The 13,484-nt window shown below is 45.3% G+C and overlaps 1 long non-coding RNA gene and 1 pseudogene across 1 annotated transcript; both read right to left on the bottom strand.

The window, feature by feature from the left end:
- Window positions 1–203: 203 nt before the first annotated feature.
- On the bottom strand, window positions 204–11,975 carry LOC119905999. Its single transcript, XR_005444915.1, has 2 exons — window positions 11,740–11,975; window positions 204–3,091 (listed from the first exon to the last, which is right to left on the bottom strand). It is a non-coding gene; the product is annotated as an uncharacterized LOC119905999 (long non-coding RNA).
- A 72-nt stretch (window positions 11,976–12,047) lies between these two features.
- LOC119905842 overlaps window positions 12,048–13,484 on the bottom strand; it is a 3,146-nt pseudogene continuing 1,709 nt past the window's right edge.

Below are 13,484 nucleotides of genomic sequence, written 5' to 3'. Positions count from 1 at the left end.
TGTTTGTCATTTCCCATCTCCCTCTCCTCTTGTTCTGTGTTCTCGCTCTATATGCTGTGTAATCCGCATAAAAAAACTTATAAACATAACAATAAACACTAAAGAAATGACAGATGAAGTGGTTCAATAAGGCCACACTGAAGGGACCTCAAATTAGAGTTATCACAAAAAAACTAGATGAATAAAAACACACATTTAATCCAGACAGTTTTGATCATTTATTCCAAGAAAAGTTGTCAAACATATTTACAGCAAAAAAAAAACTCGATGCTTTCACAAAAATCTAATGGCTCCGGTCAGCTTCATTAACAAAAACGGTTCTTATTTTACACATATGAAACATTACACTGAAAATATGCACAAAAAAACATGAACGTTCAAGATATTATGCACAACTGTTTGAGAACGGTGTGGCTCTGCACGGTGTTTACAGTGAGGCAGTGGAATATTTTGCATAGTGTAAAGTGTTCAAGTGGAATCATTGCTAGCCTGAACAGAGCTATATGAAACGGCTCGTACAAAAACACAGCGACAGCAGGGCGAAGCATTCTAGTAGTGATGATTTAGCTGTGAAGATCCTCAGTTAGCTTTCAAACTATCAACCTCAGTAACGCCACATACAGTCTTTGAAGCAAGTTAGGTTTAACGCTTAGAAAAACACGTACATTGAACACTGCTGGTCAATATCCCAAAGGCTAAACCACAGATTAGCTATGTGCTACATGCATCCTTTAGCAGAAAGTCATAAACTGCTGTTAGCATCCAACAACTACAGCTCCCATGAGCGTCTGAAACGTCCTGTCTGACAGCAGGAGTGGGAGAGGAGTAAGTTAAACAACTTGACTTTCCTGACAGTCAATTGCTCCCACGTTACCCAGTGACCGCTCAGGTGTGCCGACGTGTGAAAGTAACAACCGAATCCAACTGCCTCTCAGGAAAGACCGCCAGTCCCCTTTTGTAGAATGAATTGTGTCCAGACAGCAAAGACAGAATTCCTGGAGAAAGATTGGGAGCCGGTGGGATGAGGCCACATGGAGGCTGTGGCGGCAGGAAGGTTCCAATCAAGGGCAGCCGGACGTGTTTGAAGACACCCAAAGATGTTTCGCCTCTCATCCGAGAGGCTTCTTCAGTTCTGACTGACTGGCAGGAGGTCCTAAGTCTTTAACCTATGTGTGAAAAGCTAGGACTTCATGACAGTCAGTCAGAACTGAAAAAGCCTCTCAGAGTCCAGTTGTCCTTGATTTGAACCTTCCTTGGATGGCTAAACCACGTTGGATTTGAGTCATGGTGTTTGAAACACACCGAGGCCTTCAGACAATAATATAACCTTACAGGAGCTGCAGCTGCTGAATGCAGACAACATTATAGTAATCTGGACAGGCATTAGGAGAGAGAACAGGTGTGGTCATTATAAAGGGAAAAGCAGGTGCAGCTACAGCAAAACACCACACAGAGGTTAAAGGCTGAAGAGAGTCTGAGGTAAAAATCTATCGCCCCCTCGTTTCAGAAACTAAGACGGGGTTGTTAATGAGAGCTGAGAATGAGGTAGGACTACAAAACGCCTCAGTCAACTGAACTACTGCTGAACTGAAGACAAACGCTACGCAGTGCCGTGAAACCAGCTGGAGGTTTTGGTTCCTGGAGAGTGGAGCAGAGCTTTCTAGGTCTGGAACCCTTTTACTACTCTCCATTTGCTTTTTATTCCGCCTTTCAATTATTCTTGTGCGTTTTTGAATTTTGTAATTTTGAAATTCTAGTTGCTTCAAGTACCACCTCACCTGTGAATCTGTGTCTTGCACATGTAGTGATCAGGTTTCACAAAACAGAGCACAGACAGCCGGCTGCGACCAACCACTGGCTGAATGTGTTCAGAGTTACGTGCCATGGCAAAGAGTTTGAAGCACAGAGTGGAAGGAAGGAAGGGACAGTTGGGATCCCATGGCTGCTCTGGGGATTATTTCCAGATGGCAAATCTTCAAATCTCCTGTGACAGTCCCCAAACCAGCCGCAGATGGCTCAATACTGCTCCGGCGTCAGCCCCATGAAACATATTCCTATCAGAAACAACACTCAGTCTCTGTACATGACAGATTACTCAGTGATGAATCTATAAAGAAATGTTATGTCAGTTTGTGAGGAGTCCTGAAACGCCACACACAACCTCAGTATAAAAAACATTCAGTACAAAGTCACCAAACCATTATGATTGTTTCTTTGTCGTACGTTAATTTAGCTAACATGTTAATACTAAGCTCTGCAGTGGTGGTAAACAGGTATATGCAATTTGCCCCACAGGTGCTCTTTGGATTCAACAGGAACTTGTTCATTACCAGTAAAAACCAGTTGGGTTTTCCTGCTGGAGACTGTTTGGTTACAACAGGGTTGTGTGGAGTGAACAGAGGGCTGCTACTTCTAAGGTGTGGATTCTATAGTACTCCTTCAAAACACGTGTGACACTGATACAGAACCTTCAGTAGTTCTCCAGCACCGTGACCGCACTGGGGCCACCAAATCAGATCACATTGTCACTTTACATTATTGCAGCTGGGGGGAGGTGTTAAAAACAGGTGATGTCACCGAAAGCTAAATATTACACTGGTGAATTCTGCAGACAGAAAGCTGCAGGGCAAAGTGTTTCCAGACTCATTTCTGTCTGGGTGTGTGAGAGTCGTGACCCACAAATCATTTTAAAGATCCTTTCGCACTTCTGTGAATCATTTTAAGGCACGAGGCTGTGAAGGATGGGGGTCCCATGCTTTGACCTTCACACGCTGGTCCAGTCCAGTACGGTGACCTGTGCCACAGCTGGGTACATTACAAATGTTAAGGAAGAGCAGGTATCGGAGCTGCTGGGAACTGAAAACAACAAATATAAAACAACCTGGTCGACAAGTCCCATCAGAGACACTGGCATCATCCACCAGCCAAACGCCCTCCGTGGTGACAGAGACTCTAGCTGGGTGGTGCTGGAAGTGCACAGTGGTCTGACTTGCATAATATTCCTTTACTGTCGCTTCCCGCTCAAATCATGATTGTGGATTCTTCACAGTCCCGTTTCCCCTCGAAGTCCACGTCCACGTTGTAAACAAAGCTGCAGAGACACAAAATATGAACAGGTCAGCACTGAGATAACTCACTGAAAGGTTTTATTTCCATCACCTCTGTAGTTATGCAGCTTTGATAGGATTGTGTGAGGGCTGTGGCTTCCACACCGTGTGGATAATAAGACTGACTGTTGTGTAGTGTACGAGGCTCACGTTCAAATTCATGTGAACAGATTGTGTGTTAGTTTTTGTCCAAATTTTCTTTTTTTTTTTTAAAAGTGACAACCCTAACGTAGAACTGAACAATTAACTGAATAAAGAAAATAATTCATTTTATCTGACCGGGGGGAACATAACCTACATTCTTCTTTACAACTGAGACGTGGGAACACGGCGTCATCGCTAAAAAGAAGTAAACCAGCAGCCAGGTCAGAAGAGACAATAAAAAACACATTATTCTTCTGTATGACTGATCGACAATCTGTCACTGATGGCAGCTCCACCTGACACCTGAGTGCGTCTCCTGCCTGTAGCTGTCCAGGTTCAACTCCACTAATAGCCTCAGCTCGGGCTCACAGAGGTTTGTTCCTCTTGTCCTTAGTTGCATAAGCTCGCAGCTCCTGGTATGCAAGTGGGTCAGCGCTGCAGGAAGCACGCTTGCTGCTGAATGGAAACACGGAAAGTGCTTATGTCACATCTGAGGATCAGCACTTACTATATTTACAGTGAAACACCGTCGGCCTGTCCTCTGGTCCAGGGGTTGATGATTTAACCTGCTTTAATAATCTCTGAGCTGCAAGCAAAGGGGTTCGGGTCATGTCCAACCTGAACCTTGTTTTTATCCTCTTGTCACGCTCCCTCCTTTAAATTCTTGGGGTTGCTGCTGATAAGGCGTCTACCGGCTGTGCTCTGGCTCTTTCAGCTCTTTGTTGTTACAGCAGCAGCTATGAGCGTCCTCTCACAGGGAATGCGGTACCTATGTGTGAACTCGCTGACCCTCTTTTTAACGAGCATGCCTCCCATACCTCAGCGCACACCCCACCATGGACTTGTTACGCAACTCCTCTCTCTGCCTGCGGACTGTACGCAGCAAAGCTCTGACAGAGACAGAGAATTACAGCTTTACTGCTTTCTATTTAGAAGCTGGTGTTATCAGGAGAAACGTGCGGTTGAGCACGCACACAGTAAAAGGACACACTTGAATCTGCTGGATGGACTGTGAAAGATTTACACACCCTGGACTTTATTTCAGTCTGAACCAGCTGTTTTCCTCTGCTTCACACAAGGCCTTTTATTCTGATCGTGCTTCATACTGACTCAGCTGGTTTGGGACATCGTAGTACACACCGAACCAATCTGAGCCTGAAACATGTTGAACAGATGGGGATAGATTTGAGATGTTAACACTTTATTTTAGCGGCACTTTGATTTCCCTCATATCCCTGGAAAGCGTCCTGGAGAGAACTGTATGATCTGGTACAGATTAGAGAGGCAAAGCTCTGAAAGCAGTTTACAGTTTAGTTGACTGGAGGTTAATAGTGAACACTGTCTGCGTTTACATACGCAGTTTGTACCGCCTCCTCTGACGGAGCTTTCTGTACAATGTGTATGACTTCACCTCAAAATATCTCCTGTCCCTTGAGGAGTCACATTTTTCCTCGACCGATGCAAAGTGTACGGGCAGCTGTTCAGTACATTTTCAGCGCTTCAAACCCACAGGTCCATACAACAGGTCGTCTATAGACAGTGAAATGTAAACGTGTTTCTCGCTGAAGGCAGAGCGACAAGCCAAAACTCATCAAGAGGGAACAGTCTCCTTTCACAGTGTGTATTTGGGTGCATACAGATAAAGTGTCTAAATGATCTCAGAGTCAGAAAGGAAGGATGCTGTGTAGCGATAGACTGATTAATCTGGTTGATATCAGACATTTTGAGATAATGGGCTGATATTAATCACGAGGCCGATGAACCGAAAGTGGCAGCCTCGTCAGTGAGCTGCTGGTGAACGGTGTTAGCGCTCCCCCTCGTGAGTTTTGGTTAGTTTGGAGCCCTAAATGTCCTCAGTCACCTTCGTCTTTTCTTAATGTTTCTTCTAAATGACTGAACTGAAAAAACTGAACCTCTGGTGCTCTGTATTAGCCCCTGACCTCTGACCCCCCTGCAGAGGAGTCAAGAAGCACATTACTAGCCAGATCTGCATGAACGTCCCAGCAGCAGGTACTTTGTTTCTAGCTCAATACTGCCTGCATATAAATCTAAACTATATATAATCCCAGCCCACAATTATGATTATATATTATATAATATAATCAGATCCAACCCTGGATGCCTGTTAAACTGACATGGTACAACATATAACCTTTAATCAACCCTTCCTGAATCAACTTTCTGTTTTCTTATCACTGATCCATAAATAAGCAAAACCAAAGGAAGCAGGGAGAAGGTGAAGGCCCAGCAGATCCTGCTGCCTCCTCAGCCGCCTTGAACACCATTTGTTGTTGCATAACCAAAAAGCAAACTGCCTCTTTAAAAACCAGCAGAGACCAGTATCTTTGGGGAAGTGGTGGAGGCCTGCAGCTCTCTGCAGAGGGTGTGCTGGTGTTTTACGAGCTTGGGGTGGTTCTTCTTGGCTGGCATTCACCAAAACTGTTCATTACGTAAGTTTAGGTGTGAGCCTCGAAGTTCCTGACAAGCTGACAAAGCATTTCCCACAACGACCAGCAACAGAGCAGCGAAGCCTCAGCAGGGAGGGCTGGAGCCAGACAGGCCTCCTTCATTTCAAAATTCATTAACAGTTAATTAACTTATTGTTTCAGGTCTACATGAGGGCTCACACAACATGGAGACAAAACATAATTAATTTGTCCAAATTCTGAATCTATAAAGTAAGGTTCGAGACAGATGTGTCCACACTGGTTACAGGTTTGTTTCACTGTTTGTTTGCTTCCCCATCCCTCAGGTCACGCTGCCATCTTGAAGCTTTTATGTTCCCACTTAGTCACGGAAGGAGCGCACGTTCAGTACCAGCAGCGACAGCAGATCCAAAACTAACGTGTTATCAGGAATAGGAGACAGATGCTGAACAAGCCTCTGTCCATCTATTATTGACAGGTCAGAATGAACCCTGCTTTAGTAGAACAGTGGAACCACAGAGAGAGGTTCTCTGTGCCCCGAGAGGCCAGAATATAATAATAATAATAAATAATAAAATAACCTCGTACAGCACCTGCAGAGTGAGGCTGTGATGGATGCTCTGCAGACTGTGAGGAGATTAACACGGTGTAAAGAGCTCACAGCCCATTAGATCCAGCACAGTCACCATGAATGGGCACAGCGGAGGGGAAAAGATGTGGATCTATGCTGATCCAGAGCTGTGGGACAAACATCTGAACTGGTTTTCCCCTCATCTTTTTCCTCTTACTAAGGATGCACTGAAATGAAAATTCTTGGCCAAAGCCGAAACCGAATATAATGAAAAAATAATGAAAACATTTACAGAATACTAAAAAAGTACATTCACATTTTTTTCTGCAATTTTTTTTTTTCACCGTTGCATAAATTAAGTCAAAATGCACTTTTGCCTCAGTGTTTCCCACAGGATTTGGAAATACTATTGTTGGTAAGTTTGAGGCCTGAGAGGGTCCGGTAAAGTAAATTTCCTTTTAATGGACACGTGTAATATGTTTTATACTTTCTGTGAATATAATCCAATTAATCTTATTTCCATCCTGTATAGACGCCTTATTTTGAAAACCAGACCTACCCAATTTGATAAATAATGTTGTATGTGGTTCTCGTATGGCGTAACATGAAGACTTCATGGCCTCTCTTCAGGTAGGACTTTGTAAAGAGAGAAACTGACTGATAAAGTCGCTAACCTTGAATGAAGGCTTGAATACGCGTGCACTCCAAATTTAGGTGCGGCTAGCTTAATCGCCTTCTCAGAAACGAGTAACAGAAACACTCAAAGCGGATCCGACCGTTTGTTGCCTTTTCTAGTCAGCCACAGATGGAGTGGATGTGCTAGGAGACAATTCAGTAGAACAGAACCTTTAAAATGCTTCCACACTGCCGACATGCCAACGTAACTGTTCGGTAAAATTTATTAGGTCTTTTGACGTATTAGGCCGAACACCGAAAGTGTAAAAATACCTATTTTCGGCCGATTAATTTCGGTGCATCCCTACCTCTTACTTTAAATTGTCTGAACAAACAGGAGAACATAAAGAGGCGCTTCACCAGAATCACTTGTTTTTGCAGTCGTGGCTCTGAACCCTGAGGAAATATTTACAGCCTGCTCGAGCACTGAATGCTCACTTTTACAAGCATGTTGCATAAGAACGCCAGTGACCCCCCCCACCCCGAGCCAATACAGTACACACTGTACCCTGCCTTCACACTCCTATCCAAACAACATCATTCCTGCAGAGGAGCAGCAGCAGCAGCGTCTTTGTTTCAGACCTATGCTGTATTCAAAGAGAACACATCAGCCCTGCTCGGAGGCATCGCCGTGTTTATTACAGGACGTGGACGCATTCATGAGCGCGGTGCGACAACACCCTGCAAATGCCTCGACTTGTAAAAACCCCTTTCGCGCTGTCAAAAGGATTCCCAAAGTAAAGACTGCACACACGTGGGGAGGGCCGCGGCTTACATGGCTCTGGCCTGGTTTAGGCAGAGGCGGCACATGGCTGGCAGGCAGCGAGAGGACAAAATGTTCCAGACGCAAGCTTCCATAAGCCCCGGACCAGGAGCAACGCTCTCATTGTCCAGCAGAGCAAGGGAGGGAGGGAGGACGAGTGAGACACATACACATGGTGGGATGATGCTGACATACACATTTTATAAAGTATGTCCCACTCCTGACCCATTAAAGACTTTAGTTTAAAACCAGTCACTCGCACTGAAAACCAACCAGCTCTGATCACAGCAGCATCTTTCTGCTTTAGCCAGAGCAGAAGGAACTCACTTCCACTCAGAGGGGGCCTAACATTTAGATTATTGTTAAAGGAGCTGAAACAAAGACTTCCATGTTAAGTGCAGTAAGGACGGGCCTTCCTTCCTTTCACCAACAGTAGCTGTGGATAATCTGTTTTCATGGCACACAGCTGACAGCTGGTGGAGGCGGAGCACTGCAGAGTGAAGTAAACAGGGGGCTGATAACTGATCAGGGTTAATGTAGCTGATGCCGATCAATGGACGGAAGGCTGGATGAGCGCAGGACACTCCTGTATCTTCCTGATACGTTAATATGAGTCAGTATCGGTCTGTGTGTCTGCCGATAAGCAGCAACAAACTGCGGATGATGTAACGCAGAAACATATCGCTCAATTGTTGGAGTCTCTGGCTGCAGCTCTGCTCCTCCAGGTTGTCTGAGGTTGTGCTGCTTCTCTCTGTTTAATGTGAAGTCATTTGAATTTTGGACACTTTGTCAGACTGAACAAGACATCTGAAGATGTTACCTTTGACTCTTGCCATCAATATATCGATTAATCAAGTGTTCAGCATGATCAGGAGTTTAGTCAATCATGAGTTTATTTTCATGTTATGTGTTTGTATAAAATAAAGATCAGCTGATTTATAATACTTCTTTTTATTAATTGTTAGTATTATAGCCATCAAATAATTCTCCTAACAGTAAACCACATGGCTCCCTGCAGCTGGTGCATCACTGTGTGCACGTCTCTAGTTGAAATGAGTCGTGAGGAACTGATTCAAATGCAGTATTGATCCAGTCAAAAGAATCATCAACAGGTTGAAACATTTCATCAGTCTACCTCTGGGACTGATTGACTGTCAGACTGAACAACACTGCAGCACTTTGATTATCTTCAGGCATTTTATAGATTAACTGATCAACCAATTAGGAGAAAGAAACAGTCGGTGCATTAATCATCGGTGAGTATCGTCACTGTGCTGCCGTCAGCTGTCCCATCAGTTAACCAGCTCCTGACAGTAATACACACCTGCAGCAGAAACCCCCCCCCCCCCCACCTCCTCCACTAATCCCTCTCTCCAGCAGGGCCTGTTGCATAACACGCTGTCCCATCATGCAGTGAGAGAACGAGGTCACCGCCGACCCTGCTAACAGCTGGGAGCCGAGAGGCGTTACGTCACAGTGGCCAGGGGCCCAGGTCTCAGGGGGCTTACAATAAGGGGTTACCAGGGTGCAGGATTGGGAGCTAATTGTCACACAAACGCCAGGCTTAGTCCTGGCAGTGGGTCCAAGTTCAAACAAACAGAGGGACGGCTCGGGTCAGCAACGGTGCTGAATGATGAGTGACAAGGAGATTCCGCTCTACATAACAAACTGAGACAATTAGCATCTTACAGCTCATCCCGCAGCGTCACAGCAGCAGAAGTCACTTCCTACAGAATGGGAGTGTTTGTGTTGGGGGAGGGTGCAACTTTCTTCTCCAAAACATGTCCTTCTTAGAAAGGAACTGGATATGTGAAGATTTTTAAAGTAAAACTTAAGATAATATTCCCCCATTTTTTTGCATTTCCAAAAACTCTACTGAAAATATTGTGCAACACTGATAAATGACAGGTGAACGGAGGGCTGGGCAACAAAACAATAATGATCATTTAAACTTGAAAGAAATAATGATTTGACATTTACATTCAGATAAATTAGTGAAGTTTGTTATCCAAAGCAAATTACAATTTCTATACATGTCAGAGGCCGCATGCCGCGGGAGCACATTGGTGGATGTGACGCTTTGGGAATCGAACCCAGATCTCCCACAACAAGGCATGCGTCTTATCCACTGCTCCATGTCCTACCCCATTTCTCATGATAAATATTGATATTGAATTAGATGATTCTTTTATCACAATAACATTTTTGGCCATATGACTCAGCCTGAGGTGATCGATTCACGGCAATATGAACACACTCTTCCATCCCCTGCTGCAGGTACATGTCATTTATATTGTGGCGGTGGTGATATCACTGACGGTTGGACTGGAACGGCACAACTCTTCTTTACTCAGGTGAGTTAACAGTGGCCCATAACTCATGGCTGTGTGAAATACCATACTGTGATAATACTCATAGTCAGATTAAGCATAAGCAGTGCATAATAAAGAGGAAGCAAGAAGTAATGTTGAACACTACTGATCTAAGTATCTTTACTGAAGGTCAGGTGAACCTGTACGCGCCTTCATCCACCTCTGAGAGTCCTTCAGTGTTAACATATTATATTCTTACAACTGAAACTATAACAATACTGCTGCATCATCTGTGTTTCATGGGCGGTCTGAGCCTTTGTGGCTGAAGATGAGTAAATATACAAACACAGATGTGTTGCAGTCATTCCTGTTGTTGAGAACAGAAACTGCAACGACCAGAGCGGTCAGTGAACACTTTCTGTCAACGTTATTGAGCTGCATTCGTGTTTACTGCACCTTTCTGTTCAGGGCCAACAGGGAAAATCCCTGAGGCAGCGGGATGTTGATGGGAAACGAGCCAGACGTCACGTTCACTGTCAGAGAAACTAAATGTCACAGAAGGAAGTGACTTTAATGGAAAGTGAATTCGGTGTTTGCACAACAGAAGTGATTCACTGCCAGGTGTGAACAGGAACCAGATAATCCTCCTGTACTGCACACGTCAGGTCAGTGCCAGAGACCCATCGCAGTTAATGCAGCTCAGCCAATAACTCTGACAATGATTCTCACGCACACCCGGACTGTGCATGTGTGCTTTAAAGAAGGGTTGTTTGTCCTTGGACGGAGGTTGTGCCCTGACTGGTTCCCAATCTAAAAGCCAACCTCTTCATCCCCGGGGCCATCAACACACCTGCTGTTACCTAACGTCAGCAATAACTACGCTTTTGTATTTGCTAATTCACCTTCTTTGTCCTGCAGTGACAGCGCCTGTTGAACTCTCTTAACGTCAGTGATCTTGTCAACCGTGTCAACAGCTCAGTTTTGCGTGTCGACGTCGGTGAAGATACTTTCACTCCTGTTTACACCTGATGTGGGAAGTTTCAGTCAGGTTTAGGGACTGTTTGGAGTGAAGGGGCGAGGTCTCTGATCCCAATATCAGCCACTTGCGGTTAACCAAGGAATAGGAAACCCAAGGTGAATGATAAAACTGCCTGCTGTAACATCCATCACAGTTTACAGACCCAATTCCTGCTTCAACATTATTAGCGACATGTCGAGTGAGCACATTTTCAGTTTTACCTCCTGATAAAGAAGTTTCCAAACCATCTGGACGAAATCTTGTTGTCCGACTGCTTGTGTTTCTTGGCGTGAAGGACTTTGTCATAGTGATGTTGTCCCACAATGTTATCATGACTGATTTGATTTGGACCAAAACCACAAAAATAAGATACCAAATTACAACAAACTCAGAATAATCCTTTACCCCTGACTAAAGAAAAATGTTGTTTTTCTGTGTATGTATGAACTATATCCACTTCCAGTCAGACCTCCAACAACTCGGGCGTAAAGAGTGTCTGCGACAGGAGGACACAGGTGATGTTGAAAACAGACTTGTTTATTCTTTATAACTCCCAGCTTACACTAACGTCAGCCTGGCTACTAGAAGTAATAAAAAAATAGCATCCATCCTCACTGTGCAGCCGAGCAGTTAGAGGACATTTCTAAAAAGCAGTAAATCAGTCACACCAGCAGTGGCTGTTAGATGAGGGACGCTCTAGCTGTCAGTTGAATGAAACATTACCTGTTTCCAGGTTACCTGTGGCCAGTGTTCCCTTTAAGCAAGTGGTGCTGAGTCCAGGGTCACAGAGGAGCCAGCAGGTTTTAACTCCTTCCAATCACTACAGCAGCTCTATCACTGACCGCCCAGGCTGAAGGTGGATCAATCAGTGAAATCAGCTGTCAGGTGGGTTACAAACCTGCAGATTCCTCAGCTGGACTTAAAGAGAGCATTGCTAAAAGTAGGTAGATAGTAAGTTATGAAGAGATGGAGCTTACCTGGGAAGAAAGGGTCCCTTCTTTGACTGGTTGGGTTACAAAGAGAGGGGGGCCGTCACGCAGCACACGTGACTTGGTCCATCCGCACCTCCAGCTGGAGGGCGTCTGGTCGGTCCTGAGGGTTGACTGCGAGCATGTCCTGGAGGAGTTTCTTCACGCCCTCAGACATGGAGCTCCTGGCCTTCTGAGGGATGTGGAGAACCATCTTGGGGTTCTCCAGCAGAGCCTCGCCAACAGGGACAATCTCTGTGCCCTGCCGTATGTAGGTGCCCAGCAATTCACGCTTGGACTCTGCGTCGATAAAAGTGATCCGCTCGATCATGGCCCAGATGATGATGCCAGGGCGAAAATGTCAGCCTTGGCCGTGTAGTGGCCCTCCCACACCTCGGGGCCATGTAGAAGTCCGAGCCGCAGGCTGACGACAGCCAGAACTTGTTTATGTTGACAATGTTGTCTGGTTGCTGCCTCGCCGCCCGCCCCCACTGCAGGGTGCTCTTCGCTGTTCTTGGAGTTCAGGCCAGCGCAAACTTTACTGAGGCCAAAGTCGGCCACTTTCAGAACCGGCGATCCAGATTTCTGAGAGATTAGAATGTTGTCCGGCTTCAGATCGCGGTGGACAATGTGTTCTTGTGCAGGAAAGCCACAGCACTCGTCAACTGCCGCATAAAGCTCCTGTTGGTCTGGGGGTCGGGTCGGCGGGACAAGATGTACTGGTTGAGGTCCCCGCCCTCGCAGAACTCCATGACGAACCACAGGTAGCATGGCTCCTCTGGGTAACCCAGGATGCGCTCGCCTGCAGGGAAGATGGACAGATGATTAGTGAGATAAAAGTTTATTAGAGCTTAAAGACAGGACCGGCGTAAAAACACCAGAGCACACAACACTGAATTCCTCAGAAGTGCTGCTTTCACATCCTCTTCAGCACAGGATCTGACATGCTATTTACTTTCTGACTGAGCGGTGAGATTCTCAGACTCATCTGTAGTCGTGCACTGGTTTCAGCACCATTATCAGTGGTTTGTAAGTGCATGCAGCACACAGATAGACCTGTTCAGCTGTGTCACTTCCACTGTGTCGCCTTGAGGTTTCAAACCTCAAACCTTTGCACACTTCCATACACTTAACAGGCATCTAGCTCATCTAGCCGTCTAAGAAAGAAACGTGGATCCGGATACATCTCCCCTCGTGGTCAGTTTAGTTAGCAGATGACAACGTAAACACACTCACACCAGCTCAGTGTTTGGCCTTTGCTGTGTAACTGCGACTCTACACTCTTATGTTTCAGGCGAGGCTTCTCACCTCTTCTGATGGTAGGACAGGAACAAAGGATCTTTGAAACCAACACTGATTTCAACATGTAAGATTAAAAAATGGGCTGAGTTTGGATTCCTGGAATTTGGTTATTAAATAATTGTGAAGAAGACATTTAGTGAGCAGAACTTACAGTGTTAAAATAAACAACATAGTGTAATGACCTTAGATCAGCTGCCA

The sequence above is a fragment of the Micropterus salmoides genome, unplaced genomic scaffold (genome assembly GCF_014851395.1).
Source record: "Micropterus salmoides isolate LMB-PRFRI ecotype aquatic unplaced genomic scaffold, ASM1485139v1 Ms_hic_scaffold_16, whole genome shotgun sequence".
Taxonomy (NCBI): Eukaryota; Metazoa; Chordata; class Actinopteri; order Centrarchiformes; family Centrarchidae; genus Micropterus; species Micropterus salmoides.
The sequence above is the reverse complement of the archived record's forward strand: the minus strand, read 5'-3'. Positions and strand labels throughout refer to the sequence as shown.